The sequence below is a fragment of the Podarcis vaucheri genome (assembly GCF_965113315.1).
Source record: "Podarcis vaucheri genome assembly, chromosome: 1".
Classification (NCBI taxonomy): Eukaryota; Metazoa; Chordata; class Lepidosauria; order Squamata; family Lacertidae; genus Podarcis; species Podarcis vaucheri.
The window spans coordinates 30,689,848-30,702,744 of record NC_138759.1 but is presented as its reverse complement, the minus strand read 5'-3'; the positions used below and the strand labels follow the sequence as shown (position 1 = coordinate 30,702,744).

Below are 12,897 nucleotides of genomic sequence, written 5' to 3'. Positions count from 1 at the left end.
CACTCCCCCGCCCCCCTCTTCCTCTGCCAGTGGCTGTCTTATTACAAAAGAATTTTAGAAATAAACTTGAAAGAGAAGTTGCTGAATTACAACTCATTACCAAACTAAAAACTATGGAGAGACCTGGTGTGAATAGATATATTGGATTCATGTCCCATTATACATACTAAAGCTAATTTTGGTCACCTATCCCTTTAAAAAGCCATTGCCCTTCCCTGAGGAACCAATTGCCATAACAGTCATCAACAGTTATAAGGTTGAAGCGACCTCGGCTTCAGCATATCTGACAAAGTGTGTATTACACACGAAAGCTCATACCTTGAAAGCTTATATTTAGTTGATCTTTATGGTGCCACTGGAATTATTAAAAAAGATTTTTTCATCTTTCATCCTGTTAGTTATAATTTCATCTTGTTATTATCAACACGGCTATCCACCTGAATCTGTTAAAAACATGTTTATGGAAGACAATCTTACTTGGCTACAAGTGATTGCCAAAGAAGAGAAGAAGAAGAAGAAGGAGAAGAAGAAGGAGGAGAAGAAGAAGGAGAAGACGACGACGACTAGCTAGGACTGATGGGAGATAGAGCCCAACAAAATCTGGAGAGCCCATAGGTTAACCTGCTTTGTTTTAACATCTAATACAGAGCTAGATCTTGGGAGTGTAGCTTGTAAGATGCAGCTGTGGGAGTCTGCTGTTCTTAGCAACTGGAGACAGACAATACTTGCTGCATAGAGTTTCAGAGTGTATTCATGTCTTCTACCTTATTGAGAACGCCCAGTTAGCGAAAAATGGGCTAGGTGTGAATTGTTGAGCCTGGGCTACAGAACAGATACGAGTGGCACAAGTAGAACAAAAATGGAAACCCCTCTCGGGAGCCCATTCACTGGACAAGAATAATGGGGGTCAGTTAAATCTACAATATTCATCTGATTGCCAGCAAACTCAGCAGCTGCATCACTAATGTATCAGTGGGGCTGAGCAGTGTTCATGAGCTAAGGAGTTTGTCTAAAGTGGGTACAGAACAGTTAAATGGGTCGGGTCAGATAAAGAGGCATAGATGGGGCAGTGAGAGACAGTTGGTTAGATGATGTCAGACAGGAGATAGAAGACAATTTGGCAGGCTGCATTGCAGTAAAAATGTCTGAGACAGTATTGATCCAAACCAGCAAATCACTGACGGCCTTCTACCTTATTACCATATGAATGTTTGTGGGCCAGAGTTCATTGACATGTTACCACTGAGCTGCTGAGCCCTGTTTTGCTAGAGTGGGTCCCTTTAAAATTTGCTGCCTTGTAGCTAAGGCTTGGCCACTCCATAGGCGTGCCAGTTTTGCTCAGGCCATTGTCAAAGCAACATCTGTCTTTTGTGGGCGATCTTTTGGGTCTTGCAGATCCTTCCTTTGGTATCTGGAACTTGATATCTGCTTTGTGCTGCTAGAGTGTCTCCTTCAGACCTTGGTGATCATCCTATAGGTCAGGAAACAAGACCCCATGGCTTCCTCTACATAGTGCCCTTTTTGTGAAATAGCCACAGGGTGTTCACTCACCTTTTAATGGGCATCTGCATGATGTCATGTAATGAACAAAAATGTTTATGTTTTCCCTGTTCAGCTTCTGTTTCATGCCTCTCACCGACCTCAGGTGATCCAGCTCCCCCCAAATAATTAACCCCCCCCCAGTTATGGTCTTTATAATTTTCCTTCTCTGTGGTCCAACTCTATGAGTTAACACTGTCACCTTAACCCTTCCCTTTCCAGAGAACATAACCTTTATATCAGTTTTATCCCATCCCTCCCTGCAGTGAGGGAGAGGAAGCAACAATAATTAGCAGTGTAGTGAGGGGAGAAGGAAGTATTTAACACTTTCTGATATATTATTTCGATTCCAGAAGTCTGGAAGCAGGGCTGCTATTCTCCTTCCAGCTTAACACTGAATAGCAGTGACTGGGTGCTGCAAAAATTCCACATCTGGAAGCACCCATTGACAATGGAAGTTGTTAATTCTAAGTGTGCTGCAGAGAGCAAAGTAGGGATGGGCAGATCTGTCAATTTCTATTTCACTCAGTTTCTCTTTTTCCCCGTCTTAAGTTTGGTTCTCCAGATTTCCACATCATTTATCAGCATCTTAATGCAAATTTATCCTAGTATACACATTTTGGTATGCAATTTTACCTAATAAGCACATTTTAAAAAACAACAACAATCTGCCTCAATATATTTTTTAAAATGTTGTTTTCACAAACTTATGCATACTTTACCCTAGCATAGACATTTTTGTACACAATGTTTGGTTAAGAGATGCATTGCAAAATTCAGAAAAGTGCAACTTTTGGAAGATGCCTTTATTTCAGTTTGCAGCTTGTTTCAGAAAGTGCGAATTAGGTAAGTTCGCATTCAAAGGTGAACTGAATTGAATTTCTCTCTCATCCCTAGAGCAAGGGTAGGCATAGAAATGGAACATCAGAGGCAATATAGATGACCTGTGGCAGAACCATGGAACCAGGGCCAGTCTTAACATTAGATGGCTGCCTTAGGTGAGAGGCTGCTGGAGAGAGGCTGGAAGGGACAGCAAGGTGCTGGAGGACACAGCCTGTCCTGCCCCGCTAAGCTAGACTTCAACCCTCACATGTGGTGGAGGATGCTGTCCCACGAACAGTTTTGAACTGAGGTACCATACATTTAAAGCTGTATCCTACCACTTTAAACAGTCATGGTTTTCCTCAGAGAGCCTTGGGAACTATTGTTTGCTAAGGTTGCAAAGAGATCCCTATTCACAATGACAGAGCTACAGTTCCCACAGTAGTTTAATAATTCCTCTTTCCAGGGCAGTGTTGGAATTATAGTTCCGTCAGGGGAATAGGGCGTGTCCTATCAAGTTACAGCACCCATAGCAAACTACACTTCCCAAGATTCTTTGGGGGAAGCCATGATTGTTCAAAGTGGTAGGAGGCAGCTTTAAGTGTATAGTGCAGTTGGCGTCTAAGACTCACCTGCCAATCCAGTCAGCTTCTGTATATGGAATGGAAAGAGACGCCATTTTCCCTCAGTTAAGAACATGTATTGGGGCTGCCCTTAGTAGAATGGCAGGCGCTGTTAAAATGAACTGCAAGCTTTTTTTAAAAAAGTTTTTTATTAAGTTTTAACAACGCAAAGTATAAAAGAAAAAATACAGGGACAAAGACAAGAAAAATATAGAGACACCAAATACATACTACAACATACAACAATACAAACATTAAGCACAAAAATACAAAAATACATACATTAAAAACTAATAATAAAAAGAAAAAACACATATAGGAAAAACACAAAAATTCCCTCTTTCTTAGTTTTATATCTTAAATTCACATATTTTCCTGACTTCCTCACGTCCCCCGTTCTTGTATCCCTTTTAAAAGTTGGTTCAGCAAATTCATAGCCCATTAATTTATCTGTTGTTGGTTTAATCTTAAATTTTACCTTATTGCTAGAACCTAAAATGAACTGCAAGCTTGCGCTTGGTAAAATGCTACACGTGGGCAAGCTGTGCTGGCCTTTTGCTGCACTATAACCATTTCCAGACAGCACTGTCAGCCCTTCCTTTTCGAAAGCCCCCTAATTAACCCCGAATGAAAAACAAATAAATCCCCGTAATAACCACATAAATAGCTGTTGCCGTTTACACCAAGGCCATGGGGTGGCAAGGAAGGCTATGTCAACCATGAGCGCTTTATGGCTGGTAAATCAGATTACTTTTCCCCAACTTCATTTGTGATCATACTTCAAGTCTCTAGGGTGGATTGAGAAGGGTCAGCGATGAAGAATGGGGATGCAGGGTGTGTTGGCGTTTGGAGGTGGTGAGTGGGGTAGACCTACCTGTAATGTAGCGCAGGGTGAAATGCAGTCAGTGCAGCAGGATTGGAACATCTAGTAAATCTGGGGCTGTTTGTTTGTGGTGCAGGAGTGCATATAAAGGAACATGCTGTCATAGGTTCACCTTGTGGAGAGTGAATGATGTTGCCATAGATTGTGTAGTTCAGATAGGCAAGGGCACATCTGAGTAGTGGGCAAGCCCTCAAATAGCCTTTTGTTGGTAATGTGGGTAAAGGTTGGGGGTTGTGGGGTATAGGGAGATAGGCCTTTTCCCAGCCAAGGCCACATTATTCTGCCCAAGGTGTAGCCTGACCCTTACTGAACTGTGACATCATAATTCAATTTATGACCACTACTGGGACTTGCTGTTGAAATAATCCTGCCTGCTTTCTGAACAGTGTTGTGTATGAAGCTGCCTGGTGCTGTGTCAGACCACTGGTACATCAATATTGTCCTCACTGAATTGACTAGCAATGGCTCTCCAGAATTTCGCAGGGGAAATTCACAGCCGGGATTGACTTTGGAACCTTTTGCATTCGAAGGAGATGCTCTTCCACTGAGCCACACCCTTCTACCATTTTAATCAGAGATACTGTGGATTGAGCTTGGGAATTTTTGTCTTCAAGGTGTGTGCTTTGTCATGAAGCCCAGCAGGCAAATATTTGTGCTTTTTAAGTGTCTGATTTGGCTGTGGGTGGGAAGCAACAATAAGTTTTAGAAAGAATGACTAATATTCCAGTTAAAACCATATAAACCAGATAACTCTGCTAAGACCTTTGCCTGCTACCACCTCAGTTCCAGCTGCCAGTAGCTAACACAAATGAAATGTGATTACAGTGGTACCTTGGGCTAAGTACTTAATTCGTTCCGGAGGTCCGTTCTTAACCTGAAACTGTTCTTAACCTGAAGCACCACTTTAGCTAAGGGGGCCTCCTGCTGCCGCCGCGCCGCCACTGCACGATTTCTGTTCTCATCCTGGGTTAGCGGAGTCTGTAACCTGAAGCGTATGTAACCTGAAGCGTATGTAACCCGAGGTACCACTGTATTGCTCCTGGAAGGTGCTCATTTTTGAACCTTGGTGGGTCTGTAAGGGAAGAGAGAATAGTAATAATAATAATAATAATAATAATAATTTAATATTTATACCCCGCCCATCTGGCTGAGTCTCCCCAGCCACTCTGGGCAGGGGAGTGTTAAAACCAGAACAGCGTTAAATATTAAAAACTTCCCTGAACAGGGCTGCCAGAACCTGTGGCAACCCCCTCCCCAATGCTGCTGGACTACATCTCCCATCAATGCCCATACTGGCTGCGGTGGATGTGAGTTGTAGTCCAACAACACACATGGAGGGCCAAAAATCTTTCACCCCTGGGCTGCAGGTAGCCAGCACAGACACTGGCCATTGGAAGCCTCTTAGGAGTACATTGAGTTTGGTTGCGTTTACCCAGAAGAGGAAGAATGTGTATTGTTACTCGATATGTCTTTGATGAATTGATAAACGTATTCGATGAATCTATTCCCTGGTGAGCCCTGCCATACATTAAGTCCTCTCAGTATTATTCATGGCCTCCCCAAAATTGTTTTTCCCCTCACTCGGAACTCTGGGGAGAGATACAAAGGCAATATATTAAAATACGGCACGTGATTTTCTCTCGCTCTGCTTTGGCTGTGTGTGGCTTCTGCGACGGGCCTTTTCTTCTCTCTTGAATACGTTTTCAGCCGCTACTGATCCGCCCCGGTTCCTTTCAGCATTTCAGGCGCTAGACAGAGCCTTCTATGCCTCATTGATTCCCAGCGAGGCAGCTCGAATCCCCGCTCAGCTGCAGACTTTCCTTTCAGCGTTACTTTACCCGCATGGGCAGAGCCAGGGTGATATTTAATTTTAAAGAGACAGAGAGAAAATGACAAGTGTGTGTGTGTGTGTGTGTGTGAGAGAGAGAGAGAGAGAGAGAGAGAAAGGGAGATAGGGAGAGAAATAATAAATGAGAATAGTTAGAAAGATATAATGCAGGAGGGGTATGGGTTATGGTACTGGGTAAGTGGTGTGAGCTGTTAGCTTTGAGGAGTGATTTATATTGGAATGTGGAAACGGTGCTGGGAACCTCCTCTCTGTTGATGGTTTAGGATGGGACAACTGTCTTGGGGCAACATACCAGGGATGGGCAGGGCCAGAGGCAAACACATGCACCACCAGAGGCAAAACTGGGCCAAATAACGAATGTGAATTTTACCTTTGTACAATAAGGCTCATTTCTACACCCGTCCGCACAGTTCTCTCTGGCAATCAAGTGGCATTGTTAGAACTGAAGGCACCTTCTAGTCAGGCAAAAACACTCACAGAGTGAATGAAGCTGAGTCTGAGGTGCCTGGGCCGGTGAGGGTTGTGTGGCCTGGGGAGAGTCCCAATGGCCAGATGCAGAGGATTGGAAGGCCACATTTGGCCCTCAGGTCTGAGGTTCCCTACCCCTACCTTGGGAGTTCTTAACGGTTTTCATTATTTATTTAACAGTGCCATTATATTGCCTGCTATTGGAAAGAAATATTGAAAGCCGTTTCCAGAGATAAAATATACATTAAAACAATTTTAAACAGGGAAACAAAACAAAACAATTTCACAGATATTAGAGAAATTCAGGGCAGAAGGATCCAGTGGTGGTGGCTGGCCGCTAGTGAAAGCCTGAGGAAACAGATGGTTTTTTGGGAGCTCCCAACAGTCAGTTTTGATATTATTTATTTCTTATATTTGTAATACTGCATGTATTATTAAAGCCCTCTTTGCTCAAGCTCCCAGTTCCTGGTCTTCACAAGCAGCAACTATTGGACCTAGATGAGGATTCACACCACCCCCCCAAGTGCCCTTGATTGCCAGAAGGTGCTTCTGGCAAGCCCAGTAAGGCCTGGATGAGCGCTACAGAGCACATGACGGATCTAGAAAAATCTAGAGCCTCATTCCACTCATTTTAGTTGTGCATCACACGGATCACTCTTATTAGATGAAGCCAACACTCTTGGGTGGAAGTCCATTCAATTACTGCTGGGATAAATTTAGCCCATGCACACATTTGCTTGGCTATTGGTTATGTTTTTATATTTCAGAGATGTATTTTTAGATCTTTGAGCGATTGTAATACTGTTTTTTCATGATGCTGGGATCCTATAGGAGGAAGAGAAGGGAAGAAATACACATGACAACAGCAGCAGCAATATTCCGTACTAATATTCAGCATTGTGCTATGGTGAATGTTCCACCTGCACAAGCACTGGAGCTTGCCAGAAGGAATGACCCTTCTCTTCTCCCCTTGTTCACTGTACTGAGGGTTCTCCCAACCCCCTGAGCTAATTTTTTGGGGGGTGCAGGAGTCACGGGGGGGGGGAGAGGGGAAAGCCATGCTGCATATTCAGAAATCCTTGCATAGTGCTTCTGACAGGCCTGCCTAGGTGAATCCCACCCTCTATTTCTAAAATTAATACTCTTATTAATATGGGGGGGGAGAGTTCTACAAACATAGAGGATTAAATGCTTTGCTACATCAACATTTAAAAGCTAAGATGCACTCTAAGGGACACTGATTATGTTTTGTAGTCCTTTAATGATCTGGAGTTAGAGACATCTGGCAATTCAAAAACCAAGGATTTAAAAATACTTATTATCCTGCTGTTCTGAGAAGCTAGCGTGGAAGCCTGGTGGTGCCCAACAACTATGAAAATCAGTATATCTGAAGAATATAATTGATCCTGTAGGAGGTCAAAAAACCAATAAGCAATGGCCGGTCCATTGCCTTTTTTGTCCTGTTGCTTTGACCTGCTGTAAAAATTAGTGTCCAAACTTTTGGCTGTTGTTTAAAAGAATATATTTACAAATGTCCTTTTCATAGTGTATTTTAGAATATATTTACTTAAGTGAAAGAGAAAAAGATTTGCAAATGTTAACATGGAGTTTTACAAGGTCAAATTTGACAATGGGTAGTGAAAATATCAGAAACGCTGTTGTTTTGTGCTGGATAAATAAATTTTGGTAATACTCAAAAGACAGTACAAAAGTATGTGATTAAATTTTAGAGGCCATTTACAAAACGTCTTCAGGTTGAGTGTTTCAGGGTTGACCTCATTTTCAAAGAGTGAAGATTTTATCCCTTATCTGTAGCCCAGCTGTGATGCAAACTGGCCATCTGAGCCAGAGATCCACAGGATCCTAATTCACTGGTGGAACTTGAATTTGGACTGTCCTCTTAGATACCAAGGTGACCTTGCTGATGACAGAAGAAAGTATCGCATGTGAAAAAAACAGAAGCAAGATGACTGTTTGAAAAGTGACCTGTTGTATGGTGCAGTGTGAGCTAGATCTGTCTTCTCCAACATGTTGTTGTTGTTGTTGTTTAGTCGTTTAGTCGTGTCCGACTCTTCGTGACCCCATGGACCAGAGCACGCCAGGCACTTCTGTCCTCCACTGCCTCCCGCAGTTTGATCAAACTCATGCTAGTAGCTTCAAGGACACCATCCAACCATCTCATTCTCTGTCGTCCCCTTCTCCTTGTGCCCTCCATCTTTCCCAACATCAGGGTCTTTTCCAGGGAGTCTTCTCTTCTCATGAGGTGGCCAAAGTATTGGAGCCTCAGCTTCACGATCTGTCCTTCCAGTGAGCGCTCAGGGCTGATTTCCTTCAGAATGGAGAGGTTTGATCTTCTTGCAGTCCATGGGACTCTCAAGAGTCTCCTCCAGCACCATAATTCAAAAGCATCAATTCTTCGGCGATCAGCCTTCTTTATGGTCCAGCTTTCACTTCCATACATCACTACTGGGAAAACCATGGCTTTTACTATACGGACCTTTGTTGGCAAGGTGATGTCTCTGCTTTTTAAGATGTTGTCTAGGTTTGCCATCGCCTTTCTCCCAAGGAGCAGGCGTCTTTTAATTTCGTGACTGCTGTCACCATCTGCACTGATCATGGAGCCCAAGAAAGTAAAATCTCTCACTGCCTCCATTTCTTCCCCATCTATTTGCCAGGAGGTGATGGGCCCAGTGGCCATGATCTTCGTTTTTTTGATGTTGAGCTTCAGACCATATTTTGCGCTCTCCTCTTTCACCCTCATTAAAAGGTTCTTTAATTCCTCTTCACTTTCTGCCATCAAGGTTGTGTCATCTGCATATCTGAGGTTGTTGATATTTCTTCCGGCAATCTTAATTCCGGCTTGGGATTCATCCAGCCCAGCCTTTCGCATGATGAATTCTGCATATAAGTTAAATAAGCAGGGAGACAATATACAGCCTTGCCGTACTCCTTTCCCAATTTGGAACCAATCAGTTGTTCCATATCCAGTTCTAACTGTAGCTTCTTGTCCCACATAGAGATTTCGCAGGAGACAGATGAGGTGATCAGGCACTCCCATTTCTTTAAGAACTTGCCATAGTTTGCTGTGGTCAACACAGTCAAAGGCTTTTGCATAGTCAATGAAGCAGAAGTAGATGTCTTTCTGGAACTCTCTAGCTTTCTCCATAATCCAGCGCATGTTTGCAATTTGGTCTCTGGTTCCTCTGCCTCTTCTAAATCCAGCTTGCACTTCTGGGAGTTCTCGGTCCACATACTGCTTGAGCCTTCCTTGTAGAATTTTAAGCATAACCTTGCTAGCATGTGAAATGAGTGAAATTGTGCGGTAGTTGGAGCATTCTTTGGCACTGCCTTTCTTTGGGATTGGAATGTAGACTGATCTTCTCCAATCCTCTGGCCACTGCTGAGTTTTCCAAACTTGCTGGCATATTGAGTGTAGCACCTTAACAGCATCATCTTTTAAAATTTTAAACAGTTCAGCTGGAATACCATCACTTCCACTGGCCTTGTTATTTGCAGTGCTTTCTAAGGCCCATTTGACTTCACTCTCCAGGATGTCTGGCTCAAGGTCAGCAACCACACTACCTGGGGTGTACGAGACATCCATATCTTTCTGGTATAATTCCTCTGTGTATTCTTGCCACCTCTTCTTGATGTCTTCTGCTTCAGTTAGATCTTTACCACTTTTGTCCTTTATTATGGTAATCTTTGTACGAAATGTTCCTTTCATATTTCCGATTTTCTTGAACAGATCTCTGGTTCTTCCCATTCTGTTGCTTTCCTCTATTTCTTTGCACTGCTCGTTTAAGAAGGCCTTCTTGTCTCTCCTTGCTATTCTTTGGAAGTCTGCATTCAATTTCCTGTATCTTTCACTATCTCCCTCGCATTTTGCTTGCCTTCTCTCCCCCGCTATTTGTAAGGCCTCGTTGGACAGCCACTTTGCTTTCTTGCATTTCTTTTTCATTGGGATGGTTTTAGTTGCTGCCTCCTGTATAATGTTACGAGCCTCCACCCATAGTTCTTCAGGCACTCTGTCCAGCAAATCTAAATCCTTAAACCTGTTCCTCACTTCCACTGTGTATTCATAAGGGATTTGGTTTAGATTGTATCTTACCTGTCCAGTGGTTTTTCCTACTTTCCTCAGTTTAAGCTTGAATTTTGCTATAAGGAGCTGATGATCTGAGCCACAGTCAGCTCCAGGTCTTGTTTTTGCTGACTGTATAGAGCTTCTCCATCTTTGGCTGCAGAGAATATAATCAATCTGATTTCGATGTTGCCCATCTGGGGATGTCCATGTGTAGAGTCGTCTCTTGTGTTGTTGGAAAAGCGTGTTTGTGATGACCAGCTTGTTCTCTTGACAGAACTCTATTAGCCTTTGCCCTGCTTCGTTTTGATCTCCAAGGCCAAACTTGCCAGTTGTTCCTTTTATCTCTTGATTCCCTACTTTAGCATTCCAATCCCCTATAATGAGCAGAACATCCTTCTTTGGTGTCACTTCTATAAGGTCTTGTAAGTCTTCATAGAATTGGTCAATTTCAGTTTCTTCAGCACCAGTAGTTGGTGCATAAACTTGGATTACTGTGATGTTAAAAGGTCTGCCTTGGATTCGTATCGAGATCATTCTATCATTTTTGAGACTGCATCCCAGTACAGCTTTCGCCACTCTTTTGTTGACTATGAGGGCCACTCCATTTCTCTTACGGGTTTCTTGCCCACAGTAGTAGATATGATAGTCATCCGAACTGAATTCGCCCATTCCCGTCCATTTTAGCTCACTGATGCCCAGGATGTCAATATTTATTCTCGCCATCTCATTTTTGACCACATCCAACTTACCCAGGTTCATGGTTCTTACATTCCAACATGGTGCCCTCCAAATACTTTGGGTTTCAACTCTGATCCATCCTAGCCAGCATGGCCAATGGTCAGAGCTATAATCCAAAATATTTGAAGGGTACCAGATTAGAGACGACAGGGCTAGGTGCTACAGAGCCTTAAGATTTCTAGTCTTATCAACCTACTTTTTATTCTACAGAAGAAATGAGGTAGCTGTGGGATTAGCCCAGGTAGTGGAAGCCACGCAACAGAAAACTGCATAGATACCCTTGGCAGAGGGCCTTCTCGGTAGTGGCACCTACCCTGTGGAATACCCTGCCATCAGATGCCAAGGAGATAAGTAACTATAGAACCTTTAGAAGACATCTGAAGGCCTTAAACATCTGTTTAATGTTTGGTTATGTTTTTATATATAAGGTTATATATATAACCTTATATATAAGGTATAACCTTATATATAAGGTTATTTATTGTTTGGTTATGTTTTATATATATAAGGGACGCAGGTGGCGCTGTGGGTTAAACCACAGAGCCTAAGGCTTGCCGATCAGAAGGTCGGTGGTTCGAATCCCCGTGACGGGGTGAGCTTGGTCCCAGCTCCTGCTCACCTAGCAGTTCGAAAGCACGCCAGTGCAAGTAGATAAATAGGTACCGCTCTGGCGGGAAGTTAAACGGCATTTTTGTGTGCTGCTCTGGTTCACCAGAAGCGGCTTAGTCATGCTGGCCACATGACCCAGAAGCTGTACGCCGGCTCCCTTGGCCAATAAAGCGAGATGAGCGTGGCAACCCCAGAGCCAGTCATGACTGGACCTAATGGTCAGGGGTCCCTTTACCTATGTTTTTATATATGTTGGGAAGCCACCCAGAGTTGCTGGGGCAACCCAGTCAGATGAGTGAGCTACAAGTAATAAAATGATGATGGTGATTATGATGTCACTGAACACATGGACCTTTCCTTCCCACCAGTGCTCAGGGCAGCTCTGGCTTCAGGCTTGTGCAAGAGACTTTCCAATGGGTCCTCCTGAATTATGGCCCCTCAGTGAGACCCGCCCCTCCTTCAACAAGAGTGCTCGGCTCATTCATCCACAAACTACTGGTCTCCCAAGTAGTGGGAGAGAATAATGAGGATGAGGGCTTGTCCTGGGTGGGGAGTTTAGCTCAATGGGCCTTGCTTTCCATGGTTTCCAGCAGCTGCCCACCTTGGCTGTGAGAGCTAGTGTGCTAAGGCACTGAACTGTGGCATGAGGTATATGGAGGTAGAAGCAACATGATTTAGGGCTACGCTCACTGTAGCATTGTGTTGTTCCGAAGAGTGGCTTGTTGTCCCTGGATAACCTCGCAGAGAGCCTGCTCAGAATATATTGCCGAAACCTCGTGACCCTCAGAAATGTGAACATTTTTCAAAGAGCAGCCCAGCTGACAAGGTTCTCGGCGGAGTGACTTTTGAGAAGCGGTGTAAAGAATTTAAAACTGGGTACTAGGCACCGCGATAAATTCTTCATTTAACCTCATTTTATCTATGCATGGGCTAATGTGAAATGTAGGTTAGGGGGCACATCTTGCCAGAGGGTTCAAATTCCTACCATTCACTACCTATGACACCCAAACGAAATAATAAATCTAATGGCAGTTGTAAGTATCTCTTGTGCAGGTGGGGATTCTTCTGCACATTTGCGATTTCACAAGACAAGTATTCCACTAGTGATCATACTGAGTCAAACAATTGGCCCATCTCACTCAGTATTAGGGGTCTTGTGGGAAACTGCGCAAGGGTGCATTAGAATTCAGAGAATGATAGAGCTGGAGCCTTGGAGGAGCCTTGGAGGTTATTTAGAAAGGCCCTCTGCTCAGTACAGCATAGTCTATTTTGAATGGCTCCT

General features: G+C 43.5%; 1 protein-coding gene across 3 annotated transcripts in view; it reads left to right on the top strand.

The window, feature by feature from the left end:
• Positions 1–12,897, top strand: part of ADCK1 (aarF domain containing kinase 1) — a 124,931-nt gene that overhangs the window by 44,988 nt on the left and 67,046 nt on the right. The gene's annotated exons all lie outside the window — the stretch shown is intronic.